Below are 13,841 nucleotides of genomic sequence, written 5' to 3' on the forward strand. Positions count from 1 at the left end.
CTCTCCTTCAGATTCTGGCAAGGGAGTATTGCCAACTGCAATATTTACAACTATTTGGTCAAAGAATCAGTCAGGTGATAGGTGAAGCTATGCAAAAATGCCGCTATAGTGGGCAAGAACATCTACCAGTTACTCGTCCGTAGATTTGCCGCGCTGGGCTGATATGATTTTCCACCAAATTTAGTGAAGAACCCACTCAATTGGCAATCCTGTGTTGTGAGAATTAGTGTTGTAACACTCATACGCGGGAGATATGAGTGTGGGTGGAGCTCGCAGCGAGCGTTTAGCAATGAAAGGGTTAAAAGTATTTTACATGAACCACATGTTCTTTTATATTGCCAATTTCCAAATCATGAGCCAATACATTTAGAATGTGTGCAGGGCAACCATGGGTTAGCAACTTCAGGTCATTTGCTTGTTGTAACTGTTTTCTCATCTTGTTGACATTGGCTGCATTAGATGCTTAAGTCTGTCCTCATATAGCAAATTCTCACCCTTTGGATCTTTTTTTTTATGCCTTCATGGTCTAGTGGTTAGCGTGCCTTGCTACGAACCCCGCGCCCTGGGTTCGAATCACGAACTGGGCTGTCAGCGTGCCGCTCACCCAGCTGCTCATCCTCCCTTTCGGGCTGGTCGATAAATGGGTACCTAGGGAAACCTGGGGAAGGTAAACTGTGGAAGCCTAGATGTCACGCTGACCCTGTGTCCCGGGTTGATGGGCTCTTCCCACCACAGGTTCAAGGGCCAGTGCCACGGAGATGAGCACTGCGGCCACACTCAGCTGTAGTGTATGCCCCAATCTTTACTCTTTTGGTTGGCCCCAGACAATTGGTGGTGCAGGCAACTGTTTTATAGTGCTGCCATCTTGCTTGAGTAATCCCCCCCCCCCAAGCTTCACTTGGTCCTCTTTAGAGTTTCGCTGGAGTCCATTGATGGACAATCATGAGGACAGCATGTGGGTAGTCTTGGGCCTCACCAAACACTCAAATGAACTAAAAAAAAAAACTATTAAAAGGGACAAAAAATACCAACTACAGGAAGTGGCAGTCAAGGAAATATTTGAAATATGTATACTTCTATTTTTCAAAGAATCACTTCACATACATACATGGATCATCCACAGCCTTTTCTGATACTTTCATATGAAACTGCATTCATCTTTCTTTGTGCAATTTCAGTGAGGACATGTCCAAAACATGACATGATCTGGTTAGACTGTTAAGAGACTAGACAGAGTTGTGGTGTGGTGCTGGCTGCAGATGGTCAGTCTTAGGACTGGCTCAAACAGCCAGCCAGGTTACTTATGATGATGGAATATGATACAAGAATACTCCAATCGAGTAAAAGAACTATTGCTATCCTGGGTGCCTGGTGCTGACATAACATAACTGCTGCTCTGGAGATCTCCCCAGGCTACCTATGACTAACTGTTGTTCATTGTTCACACAGTACGAGCAGCGTCACCACGACCCGTCTGAGGAAACTCCCTCTGGAAACCGTGGGGCTCATCCAGCATATAAGACTAAATCCCTAACATTTTGATTCATAAAAAAAATAAAAGTCCTGGACCTGACAAAGTATATCAACTCTGCTCAAGCGTTGATAAAGTCCTGCATCTTCATTATTTACATCAACAGCGTGGATCATCGATGCAGCAAAAAGCGAACAGAATGTTTGGGCTTATTAAAAAAACTTATTCAGAGAAATAAGATGTAATATCCCCGGCTCTACAACAGTTTAGTCAGACCCACTTGCAACAAGTGTTTGAAACTGATGTAGAGAATATAGAGGTTTACATTCACTTAATCATTTTCATTAACCCTTTCACTGCTAAACGCTTGCAGCGTATTTGCTGGTGGCACTAAACGCTTGCTGCGAGCTCCAGCTGCACTCAAATCTCCCGCGTATGAGTGTTCCAACACTAATTCTCACAACACAGGATTGCCAACTGAGTGGGTTCTTCACTAAATTTGGTGGAAAATCATGTCAGCCCAGCGTGGAAAATCGACGGACGAGCAACTGGTGCATGTTGTTAACCAATATAGCGACATTTTTGCACAGCTTCACCTATCACATGACTGATATTTTGACCAAATAGTTGTAAATTTTGCGGTTGGCAACGCTGCCCTGCCAGCACCCCATCATCAAGAGATCTACAGCAGTTGCCTTATGGCTGATCGTCGCGCACGTATAAATGTACATCTTCACAGGCAACACCCCCTGAACGTGCCTGTACTTTTGCAGGAGAGGCTTACATTACTGAATCGTATAGATCTTGGCCTCCTCTTTCCAATGCTGTTTTTGTTTTTTAGCTGTGACGAATAGTTTTTGAGATAAAGAGGTTAAAAGAGCTAGCACTAGCGTCACTTGCTGGTGGTGCTAAAAGCTCACTGCGAGCGCCAGTCGCACTCACAGCAAAAAACACCCCCTGAATGTGCCTGTACACTCACAGGAGAGGCTTACATAACTCAATCTTATAGATCTTGGCCTCCTCTTTCCAATGGTGTTTTTGTTTTGTAACTGTGATGAATAGTTTTTGAGATATAGCGGTTAAAAGAGATCCCCTTCCCCCGCTGGGGTGCCCGAGCGCGCCTGAGGGGATAGTCTCATTGCAAGTGCTTAGCAATGAAAGGGTTAATAAAAAAAAAATTAAAAATGATTTCAATAAAGAAAACATCTGATTTAAATATAAAAACATCAACAGCCCTGCAGGAAGGGGAAGGCGGAGCCGTGGGAACACGTCCGACTCCTGGGATGAGCACACAACCAATGCATCCCAATGTGCCCCAGTGTTACCCCAATGCATCCCAATGTGCCCCAGTGTTACCCCAATGCATCCCAATGTGCCCCAGTGTTACCCCAATGCACCCCAATGTGCCCCAGTGTTACTCCTTGTTAAACCATCACATTTTGAATTTTGATTGGGATAATGAATTCCTTGGCTTAGATATTGAACAATCATATTTAAGATTTAAAAGTTTAATGCTTAATGCCATTCAGCTATTTATTCCAATTAAGAAGGCATCAGGAATCAGGAAACCACCTTGGGCAGAATCTATACCTCTTTCTTTAAAACGGCATAAACGCCAAGTATGGTTGGAGTATAAGGATGCTCGGACAAAGTTTGGCAGATCTTCCCCAATAGCCTTGAGGTTGTGGCATTCTTTTAAGACAATATCTGTTCAATATAAAGATGCTGTCCATCAATCTGTAATTAAATATGAGAGATCTTTAGTTTCTCCCGGAAATCCTGATGTTAAACGTTTTCACTCCTATCTTCGTAGCAAGAAGGTTCAGCGTCCTACTATTGGACCGCTGTTTGGAGATAATGGCTGGTGCGCGGACACAACTGACATGGCAGATTTTTTTGTTGATGTATTCTCTGGTGTATTTTCTCCTGCTGACTTATTGAATCCTTATCCTGTTCAGCATTGTGACAATTCATTTATACTTAATATATTTAGTTTTGATATTTTTAAAATTGAGATTATCCTTTCTAAGCTGAAATCTTCTGCTTGTTGTGGCCCTGATGGTATACCTTCAGTATTTTTAAAGAGATGTGCCCCCTCCATTAGTTATCCTTTGCTCTTGTTGTTCAGAAAATCTCTTTTATCAATGCAAGTCCCATCTGACTGGAAAGATGCTAATGTTATGCCACTGTTCAAAGGTGGAATCCATTCTGATCCCCTCAACTATAGACCAATCAGTTTGACATCAGTGTGCTGTAAATCTTTTGAAAGAATAATTGTCTCAACTTACTTCTTATTTGGAAGATAATAACTTACTTTCACAGCATCAGTATGGTTTTAGATCGGGTAGATCAGTTTTCGAGCAACTGTTGTATACTTATGACTATGTGACTCATTTCTATGATAGTGGTATGTCAGTGGATGTGATATTTTTTGATTTCAAGAAAGCTTTTGATGTTGTTAATCATATATTATTACTCACAGTGCTGTCTAGTATTGGGATTGGGGGGGGTTAGCTGGGATGGCTGAAAGACTATTTGAGTGGGAGAAAGATGCAAGTAGTTGTCCATGGTAGTAAGTTATAGAGCGGATGTAAGCAGTGGTGCTCCCCAAGGGTCGGTAATTGGTCCCTTGCTTTTTCTCATTTACATTAATCATGTTGTTTCAGAACTAAATTGTAAGTTTTGTTTATTTGCTGATGATCTTAAACTATACCTAACTACTGAAATTTCTAAGTCTAACCAATTAATTTCTCACAGTATTTTGCAGAGACATAAACACTCTTTACAACACAAGCAGCGCTTGGGGTTTATCTTTCTCAGTTGGTAAATGTGCCAGAATGAACTTTTGTAGGAATTTCCTTTATGCTCCTGCTCCTTTACCATATTTTATTGGAAACCAACCCATACAAGATGTAGATAACTATAAGGATCTTGGGGTCAGGGTGGATTCCTCCCTAAAGTTTCATTTGCATGTGAGAGAAATCACTGGCAAGGTTGGAGGCATTGGTTACAGTATTCTAAAGGGTACCCTTTGCAGATCTCCTGATTTCATTAAGGCAGTTTTTATCTCGCATATTCGCCCTATCTTGGACTTTGCCTCTGTGGTTTGGTTCACTGGTTATACAGGAGACATTAGGCTTTTAGAAAATGTTCAGAGGAGGTGGACCAAGAAAATTACCGGTTTCCACGATCTGCCATATAGTGAACATCTCGCTAGATTGAGTCTTTATTCCATTAAAGGAAGATTAATTAGAGTTGATCTCATTATGGTGTTCAACATTCTGAAAGGGTTTTGTCCGAATCTAGGTCACCTCTTTGTTAGAAATCTCAACAGAGACACAAGAGGCCACTCCTTTAAGCTTTTTGTTCCTCATTACAACACTGATGTTCGAGCTCATTTCTTCTCAGTGCGGGTCATTAGCATTTGGAATAATTTACCCGAATCAGTTGTTGTGGTGAATTCTGTTAATGCTTTCAAACGACATCTCCACACTTCTCTCGGTCAAATTTTGTATGATTTTGATTGACTTTGGGTTGTTGAGTATCTCTTTGACTTGTAAACTTGTGTCCTGTGCCGTGGCTGTGCTGTGCTGTGTCTCCACTTGGGATTGCCAACCTGACTATATTGTCTTGGCACTTACTCAAGAGTATTATGGCAGTTGTTTGTGTGGTCTTGGTAATGCCACATTAGCCAACCATCAGAACATCTAAAGGACAATCTACTTGCTGTCTTGGTTGGAGACGTCACCTGATTCTAGATGGGGTTCTCCCCATCTAGGTAAGAACCCCAATGCATCCCAATGTTACCCCAATGCGCCCCAGTGTTACCCCAATGTGCCCCAGTGTTACCCCAATGTGGTTGGGGATTCATTAGGTAACAGTGATCATAAGGAAATTAGATTTAATATTAAATGGGAGGATAGAGTCAGCAGTAACAACACAGTAATACCTGACTTCAGGAAGGCAGACTACGAGGGGTTAAGAAAACAGCTGCAGAGGCTTCGGGGAGTGAGATCAGAAGTAGGTCAGGACCCAGAGCAGGGAGGGGCGTTAATCTCTGGTGAGTTCATTAGTCAGGTCAGTAGCTTGGAGGGTGAGTACAATAGCCTGGTCAGGGAGATTAAACTAGGACAGAAACAGTTTATACCTCACAGGGAAGTCAGGTCAACAGGTAATTACCTGCGATGGATGACAGACAGGCTAAAAACTGAAATAGGAAGGAAAAGAGGACTATATGTTAGAATTAAAAGGGGGGAAACTCACCTAAGGGATAGGTATAACGATTTAGCTAGAGCAGTAAAGAAAAACACAGGTATGGCAAAACGTAATTATGAGATTAGAATTGCCAGGGAAGCAAAGACCAATCCAAAGGGCTTCTTTCAGCTTTATAAGACCAAGGTTAGGGATAAGATAGGGCCGCTTAAGTCAGGAGAATCACTGATCGATAGTGATGAGGAAATGACTGAGGCGTTAAATAGATATTTCTTAACTGTATTTACCAAAGAAAGATTAGATGAAATACCTCAGGGAGAACAGATCTACTGGGGAGAAGAGGTAGAAGAATTAACCGACATCAACAGAAGTAGGGAGCTCGTGATTAGACAGATAGATAGACTTAAAGTCACTAAGGCGCCAGGGCCAGATGAACTTTTCCCCAGGGTAATAAAGGAATGTGAAACTGAAATAAGTGGGCAGTTAACAGAAGTATTTAGGAAGTCACTAGACACAGGGGTGGTGCCTGTTTCATGGAGGCAGGCACACGTTATTCCAATATTTAAGAAGGGAGACAAATCTTCTATGGAGAACTATAGGCCGATTAGTTTGACGTCAGTTATAGGTAAAATGATTGAGTCAATAATAGCTGATAGTATTAGGGACCACATTGACAGACATAATTTAATTCACGACTCACAGCATGGGTTTATTAAAGGAAAGTCGTGCCTCACTAATCTTATATCCTTTTACAATAGAGTATACGAGGCAGCTGACAATGATGAGAGCTATGATGTGGCTTATCTTGATTTTGGTAAGGTCTTCGATAAGGTACCTCACCAGAGAATGTTGAATAAAGTCAGGGCTCATGGGATAAGAGGGAAGGTATTTGATTGGATTAAGGTGTGGATTAGTGACAGGAAACAGAGGGTTACCATTAACGGTAAAAAATCCGAATGGGGCAATGTTACCAGCGGGGTTCCTCAAGGTTCAGTTTTAGGCCCGCTTTTATTCATTATCTACATCAATGACATAGACAACTAGTGACATAGGTAAATTTGCAGATGACACCAAAATAGGATGCACTATTAGGACAGGGGAGGATGCTAGAGCACTGCAGGAGGATCTCAACAAACTGTCAGCTTGGTCAGAGAAATGGCAGATGAATTTTAACATCACCAAGTGTAGCGTACTTAGTGTAGGAACACGCAACCCATTACACGGATATAGTTCAGACTCCACAGCAATAGGCAGGTCTGAGTGTGAAAGGGATTTGGGAGTGGTAGTGAACTCTGACCTAAAACTAAGGAAGCAATGTATTAGTGCAAGGAATAGGGCTAACAGAGTATTAGGCTTTATTAACAGGACGGTACCCAACAGGAGTGCAGAGGTCATCCTCAGACTCTATTTAGCATTAGTTAGGCCACACTTAGATTATGCTGTCCAGTTTTGGTGCCCTCACTACAGAATGGACATCAACTTGCTAGAATCAGTTCAGAGGAGGATGACCAAGATGATTCAGGGGCTGAGGAACCTCCCATATCAAAATAGGCTGAAACATCTAAACTTACATTCACTAGAAAGACGAAGAGTGCAGGGAGATCTGATGAAAGTATTCAAATGGGTCAAGGGTTACAACAAAGGCGATATAAGTAAAGTACTGAGAATTAGCCAGCAGGATAGAACTCGCAGTAATGGATTTAAATTAGAAAAGTATAGATTTAGGAGAGATATAGGCAAGCATTGGTTTAGTAATAGGAGGGTGGGGGAATGGAATAGACTCAGCAATCACATAGTTAGTGCAGGGACGATAGCTTGTTTTGAGAGTAGACTGGATAGCTACATGGACGAGGACGACAGGTGGCAGTGAGGTGTGGGTGCAGTAAGGTGACAGGGTACTGGTGCGTGCCTAGTACCGCCGGTATAACGAGGATCAAGACTCTACCTGTAACCCCTGTAACTACACCTCACCCACCGTGAGTAGTGGGGGGGGGGGATTCTGGAGCTGCCCTGTGTAGGCCACCCGGCCTCTTGCAGTTTCCCTATGTTCTTATGTACCCCAATGTTACCCCAATGTGCCCCAGTGTTCCCCGATGTGCCCCAGTGTTCCCCAATGTGCCCCAGTGTTACCCCAATGTTCCTCGATGTGCCCCAGTGTTACCCCAATGTTCCCCAATGTGCCCCAGTGTTACCCCAATGTTCCTCGATGTGCCCCAGTGTTACCCCAATGTTCCCCAATGTGCCCCAGTGTTACCCCAATGTTCCTCGATGTGCCCCAGTGTTACCCCAATGTTCCTCGATGTGCCCCAGTGTTACCCCAATGTTCCCCAATGTGCCCCAGTGTTACCCCAATGTTCCTCGATGTGCCCCAGTGTTACCCCAATGTTCCCCAATGTGCCCCAGTTACCCCAATGTTCCTCGATGTGCCCCAGTGTTACCCCAATGTTCCCCAATGTGCCCCAGTGTTACCCCAATGTTCCCCAATGTGCCCCAGTGTTACCCCAATGTTCCCCAATGTTGCCCAATGTGCCCCAGTGTTTCCCCAATGTTCCCCAATGTGCCCCAGTGTTACCCCAATGTTCCTCGATGTGCCCCAGTGTTACCCCAATTTTCCTCGATGTGCCCCAGTGTTACCCCAATGTTCCCCAATGTGCCCCAGTGTTACCCCAATTTTCCTCGATGTGCCCCAGTGTTACCCCAATGTTCCCCAATGTGCCCCAGTGTTACCCCAATGTTCCCCAATGTGCCCCAGTGTTACCCCAATGTTCCCCAATGTGCCCCAGTGTTACCCCAATGTGCCCCAGTGTTACCCCAATGTGCCCCAGTGTTACCCCAATGTGCCCCAGTGTTACCCCAATCCATCCAATGTTACTGAGACGTCCTCCAATGTCGAGCCTTACGATGCCAGGCTCCCCGCTCCTCTCACCTTCCTGGACGGCTCTGGCAAGGAAAGTTACTCCTCGAGCACCTGGATTCTTCTTCTTCCGGGCTGTTCGCTTCTACGCCGCCAGGAAGGACACAGGGGACAAGTGGACACGGAAATAATGTTAACGGACGCTGCTGCTCCTCCGCTCCCCGCTCTGTTATGGGGTTTGAATCTCGGCCGCCTTTGCCAGGTTATCGTACTCAGAGCATCGTATTTACCGGTTTTTTACCCTTAACCATTGCCAAGAAACACCATTAATTAGCCATTTTAGCAATAAATGTATATGAAGCCAATTATTGGGGTGGAGGAGACAGGTTTAGGTCGGAAATCAGCAAACATAGGACGCTGAGTACAACAATCTCAACGCTGACTGCTTCTTCTTCTTCTTCTTCTTCTTGGGTGTTTTATGGTAGTTGGTATCAGGTTTTTTTCTTTGTCATTCTGTCACCAGTGTGGAGTTAGATCCTGTCGAGTTGCCCCGACTTCTGCAGGAAAGTTTGTGTACACTTGAGGGCTGCTGCTAGTGGTTCCAATCCACCTTCTTCTTTTGACCTGTTCCGCTTTGTATTATGGTCAGGGTTGCCAGATGGACGATTTTTCGGCCAAATTCCTAAAATTTGGCCGTGAAAAATTATGCCTGGCCGTGAAAATAATAAGCTTTAAGGACAATAAATTATTTGGCCGAATTTTGACGATTCCTATACATCATTATGAAAAATATAATGGAATTTACATTCCATTTACTGTCATTGCGTATATTGATACATATGATTAGATGAAGGTTTGAATTATTGGTGCTACTTTGGCTTGTTATCTACAAGAAAAAATATCTACACCGTACTTTGGCTTGTTATCTATAAGGAAAAGTATCTACACCGTAGAAATTTTATTTTGTAATGATATTTACATGGTAAAACATAATTAAAACAATTAAAAAAATCTATTAAAAATATTCTAGCGATAAACATCACATACATCAGCTAAAAACGCTAAATATATGTCAGGAGCTTCTTTTCTCATCATCCGCCGACAAAAGTAGTCTAGGTGCGACTGAAATGTTCTTTGATTGCTGCCTCTCATGTTTTTCAATATACGAATCTTCGCATCAAGCCAGGATCTTTCAATTCCTTGTACGTGTATATGTGCCCCGGTGTTAGGAGCGGCGTAGTACTGCTGATGATTTACGGAAAAATGACGAAAATTGATTTGGTTTGAATTAGAGTAAGCTGGCCAGTCGTCGGAATGGATTATTGAGCCTTCAGCGACTTCTCTCTGAATAATTGGTTGAAGTGTCTCACGTACGGTCTCTTTTTTGAACGTGAAAATATCGGCAATCTGAGCCTCTCTTCAAACGGAACACCCAAGGGTCATCAGTACGTCTCCCATGGTTATGGTTGTTGTCCACTTCAGCTTCACCGTCTGTTTAATTTGGAGGCCGGTCTCCTTGCAACATTCGGCCTCTATTGTGTTTTCGCCGTCCTGCAAGGCGTGCTTCATCAATTTGCACAGGCTCTTCTTCAGTCCCTGCCATTTGACCACGATTTTGGACTGAAACAATCGCTGTACAAACTTCTCTGCACATGTTGAACCAGTCGCATATTGCTTCGGTACCTCTACCAGTTAATCTTTGAACCAGATCATAAGAGAGGTCTTGTATAAAATAAAAGATCAATTCTAAAATTTGGCAAAGAGAGAGCTTGCAATTTAGTTTGTTATTTAAATCAGTGAAGTGGAAGAATACATTGCCTCTGCGAACGGAACAAAAAGTTTGACATCCACGGTTTCTGCAACGAAGAACGGGAATAGATTCGCCATTTCGTCTTCTGTTCCGATCGTCCTTCATCTCTCCGCCACATCGATGACACGGTGAAACACTTTGTTCTTCATCCAAAAGTCCATGTCTTCTCAAAAATGCCAGTGCTGATTTCGCTGTAGAATTCTTTTGCACGCCTAAGGGCTGTGTCAATGACTGAAATATAAATGAGGCTTTATTTAGGGAGGTTAGGAGGAATTAAAAGGTAAAGGACTGGCCTATCTGTGAAATCTAGGTAACAAAGTATATTGCAAGCAAATCTTTGAAAATTTGGCAACAAACTAGCTTGCAGTTTTTTTTTTTTTTTTTTTTTTTTTTTTTGGTATTTCGTTGGGGATATACCCCAATGGAGGAAGGCGGAGCATGCCGCGCAACCCCCCAGGCGGCCGGTAGAGAGATACCCAATTCTTTCAAGGAGGAGACCCAACAGCGGGGCTGAGGGTGTCGGAAAGAGCCCACCTTTCCACCCCCATGGTAACTGATAGGTCTCGAGAACCCATACGCTCCAGGCACCACGCCGAAGCGCAAGGCCGAGACTTCCACGGGACCACGGGAGCTCCCCAAAGCTTGCAGTTAACATACCAAAGCTGTCGAGGTTGATGTCTATGGCGGAATGAAGTGTGGTATTGCCACACGTACACACACTCACAAAAAACTATCGTTACACATTCAGCACGATACAAACTGACACCAAAGACGAAGCCATTGAGAACAGGCTACTCATGTTGGTATCACTGCGTGTGTTGGGTGTAGGTTCACTTGCCTGATCCAAGTGAATGGGACTTAAATGAAGCAGTAGAATTTGAACTGGCACAGTAACGTTCATGAAGCACACTGGTGGAGTCTTAGTCGAAGTTAATTGATCTGTGTTCTACGTAGCTATAATACTGTAGTGTTTGGAATGATGAAATTATGCTTTAATTAATACCTCACACACAAGTGGAGAGTTAAAATTTCGTCCATTTAGGAGACAATATGATAAACACCTTGCGGTGATGAGTCACTCAGGATTCGGATATCAGAGTGAATCCCACTGACTGATCGCCACATACGGCTCCACTGAGCCTAGGAGGTTACGTAAAACTTAGTTAACCCTTATGATAGATTTATAATGAATTATAAACTTGACTTATCACCCAAATGATAAGATAAAGTTGGCTTTGGTTTCACTAGTATAGCATGCACTGCTCGAGTCACGGTATTTGCTTGTCTCGAAACAATCATGGAATGCACCCAAAAAATATGAATTATCTAATAATTCTCGGGAGCCATTATACCAACATGTTAGACAAATTAACTCCTGCATGCAAGCTATTTAATAAATTACTCTTCTCCAGAGACGGCTAGTTTCGGCATTTCAAAACGCCGGCGCCAAACTCCTTATTCGTCAACTTAAAAAGCGCGCAAAGTTCCTACTTTTATTAGGCATTGAGGCAGCACAAGAGAGAAGGGTAGGCCAGTGTAATGCCGGGATGTGAAGGCAGGAGAAGAACCTTAGAAGTATGAGAACAAGACATAGTTTAAGTCATTATAAGTGATTACAAGTAGTTGTAGGCGAGCCTAAGTAGTTGTAAGTAATTACAAGTCACTGTAAGGCCATCATAGATATGTGAAAACGTAAGTAGGTATTCTTAATCACAACCCATAACAGAATACATCCCCCTCCCTCAGACTACAATTACACCATATGGCGCAATACCACGTCAAGACTTTCCCGCCAGGGAACTTAGCGTCGGTTACCCCTCCCTTTCCCCCCCTTCCCCCTACCAGCGCACGCACCTCGGAATTGTTAGCAGCCCTTGCTTGTCAATCCCTTATCAGTTAAAATCATCCACCCTTACATAGATTTTTTCCGGTGCTCCACATGAAATTTCGTCACCTTGCACGTTAAGAAACCGTACCCATATATAAACTACCCTAGTCTTCTCTTCATTTTGAATTAAAACGTGATATCAGCCACTTGGGCCCCTTACCTAGACATCTTACCTAGACGGGTTCCACGAGAAGGGAACCCCACAAGTGCCAACATGCCAGCAGAATACATATTTGTGTAATCTCTTAACACTAAAACTATTAAGCCGCTGCTGAAATGTGTGTTGATTGCACTAATAAGTAAAGACTAGTTATAAAATATAATGACTTATATGTATATAAGTGAAATAAGTATTTATATTTATATTGCTGTAAGTAGAATAAAGTAATTTAGAGTTAATATGTTCTTTGACCAGAGTGTTTAGGAACTATAGTTAAAATGAGATCATATGAAATTATATATGAGAATACATTGGTATTAGTATGTAGGGGTTAAAATTCGTATAGCCTTTGACCAAGGTACTCTGCTAGTTTTCTCTTAAGCACAGTTAAGGATGTTGACAGGATAACTGTGTCTGGCAGGCTATTCCACAAAGCAATCACTCGGACTGAAAAGTATCGCCTACGTATTTCTGTGCTGCTGTGGGGTAGAAATATTCTGTGTGAATTTCCACGGGTCCTAGATGATGTCTGGAGGGAAAATACTCAGAAGGTTGCACAGGAGACAGGCCATTGAGAATGCACAGAAAAGAGACCCAAGGCATCCAGTCGGGAGGCATAGTCAAGATGCGAAAGTCCAACAATCTCCTTGGTCCATCATCGTTGGACTCTCTCAAGCATGTCGGTATCACCTACATACCCTGTGTGCCATACAACTGAACAAAATTCCAGCACAGGACGGATATGAGAGGTGAGAAGAGATTTCATATACTTAGGCTCACGGTTAACTGTGCTCTTAAGTAAATTCGACGAAATTCCTGCAGCTTTATTTGCAAGAGAGCGTATGTGGAGATGAAACTTCATTGAAGTATCAACTTGAACCCTTAAATCTGATGCAGACTGCACAAACTGTAAAGGATTTCCTCTAATATAGTAGTCAGAGTACGGGCCAAAATTTGGAGCAGATCCTCGGCAGAACCTAAGAACACGGGTCTTGTCCGAGTTGAGCCGGAGCCCCACGATTCCGCACGTGACACCTTACCTTGAATTTACCTTGAAGCGCTTCTGCCTCAAGAGAGCGTTACACCCTCGATGTACGTTGAGGCAGGGCCACGGCGTTGCCGCCACCCCTTACACTCCTGCATGTATTCCAGCTGGGAAGTGATGGAGTTAGAAGTTGCTGGTCGTGCTGCAGAATATCCCGGGACACCTGGTTGATCCGGGATTGATGCTAAAAATTTGTCCAGTTCCCTCTTGAACACCTCTGTTTCCACCCCTGTAATGTTTCTCAGCTCTTTGGGGAGGTGGTTGAAGAGTCTGGCCCCCTTTTTTGAGATGCTGTTGTATTGGAGTGTCTTTACTTTAGCTTGGCATATAGATGGGAGGTGGTACTGGACACATTTTCTTCCGGTTTTTGCATCATTGGTGTTATTGGGGGTTATTGTCTC

At 43.2% G+C, this 13,841-nt stretch overlaps 1 protein-coding gene across 3 annotated transcripts in view; it reads right to left on the reverse strand.

Annotated features, from left to right (window-relative positions):
- Positions 1-8,801, reverse strand: part of LOC126999209 (uncharacterized) — a 39,622-nt gene extending 30,821 nt beyond the window's left edge. The window contains exon 1 of one of the 3 annotated variants that reach the window (XM_050861537.1): positions 8,610-8,801. The gene's annotated coding sequence lies outside the window, so the exon portion shown is untranslated. The remainder of the gene's footprint in view (positions 1-8,609) is intronic. The other 2 variants (XM_050861536.1, XM_050861538.1) reach the window with 2 other exon arrangements.
- Between the last annotated feature and the right edge of the window lie 5,040 nt (positions 8,802-13,841).

This window comes from Eriocheir sinensis, chromosome 16, assembly GCF_024679095.1.
Source record: "Eriocheir sinensis breed Jianghai 21 chromosome 16, ASM2467909v1, whole genome shotgun sequence".
Lineage (NCBI taxonomy): Eukaryota > Metazoa > Arthropoda > Malacostraca > Decapoda > Varunidae > Eriocheir > Eriocheir sinensis.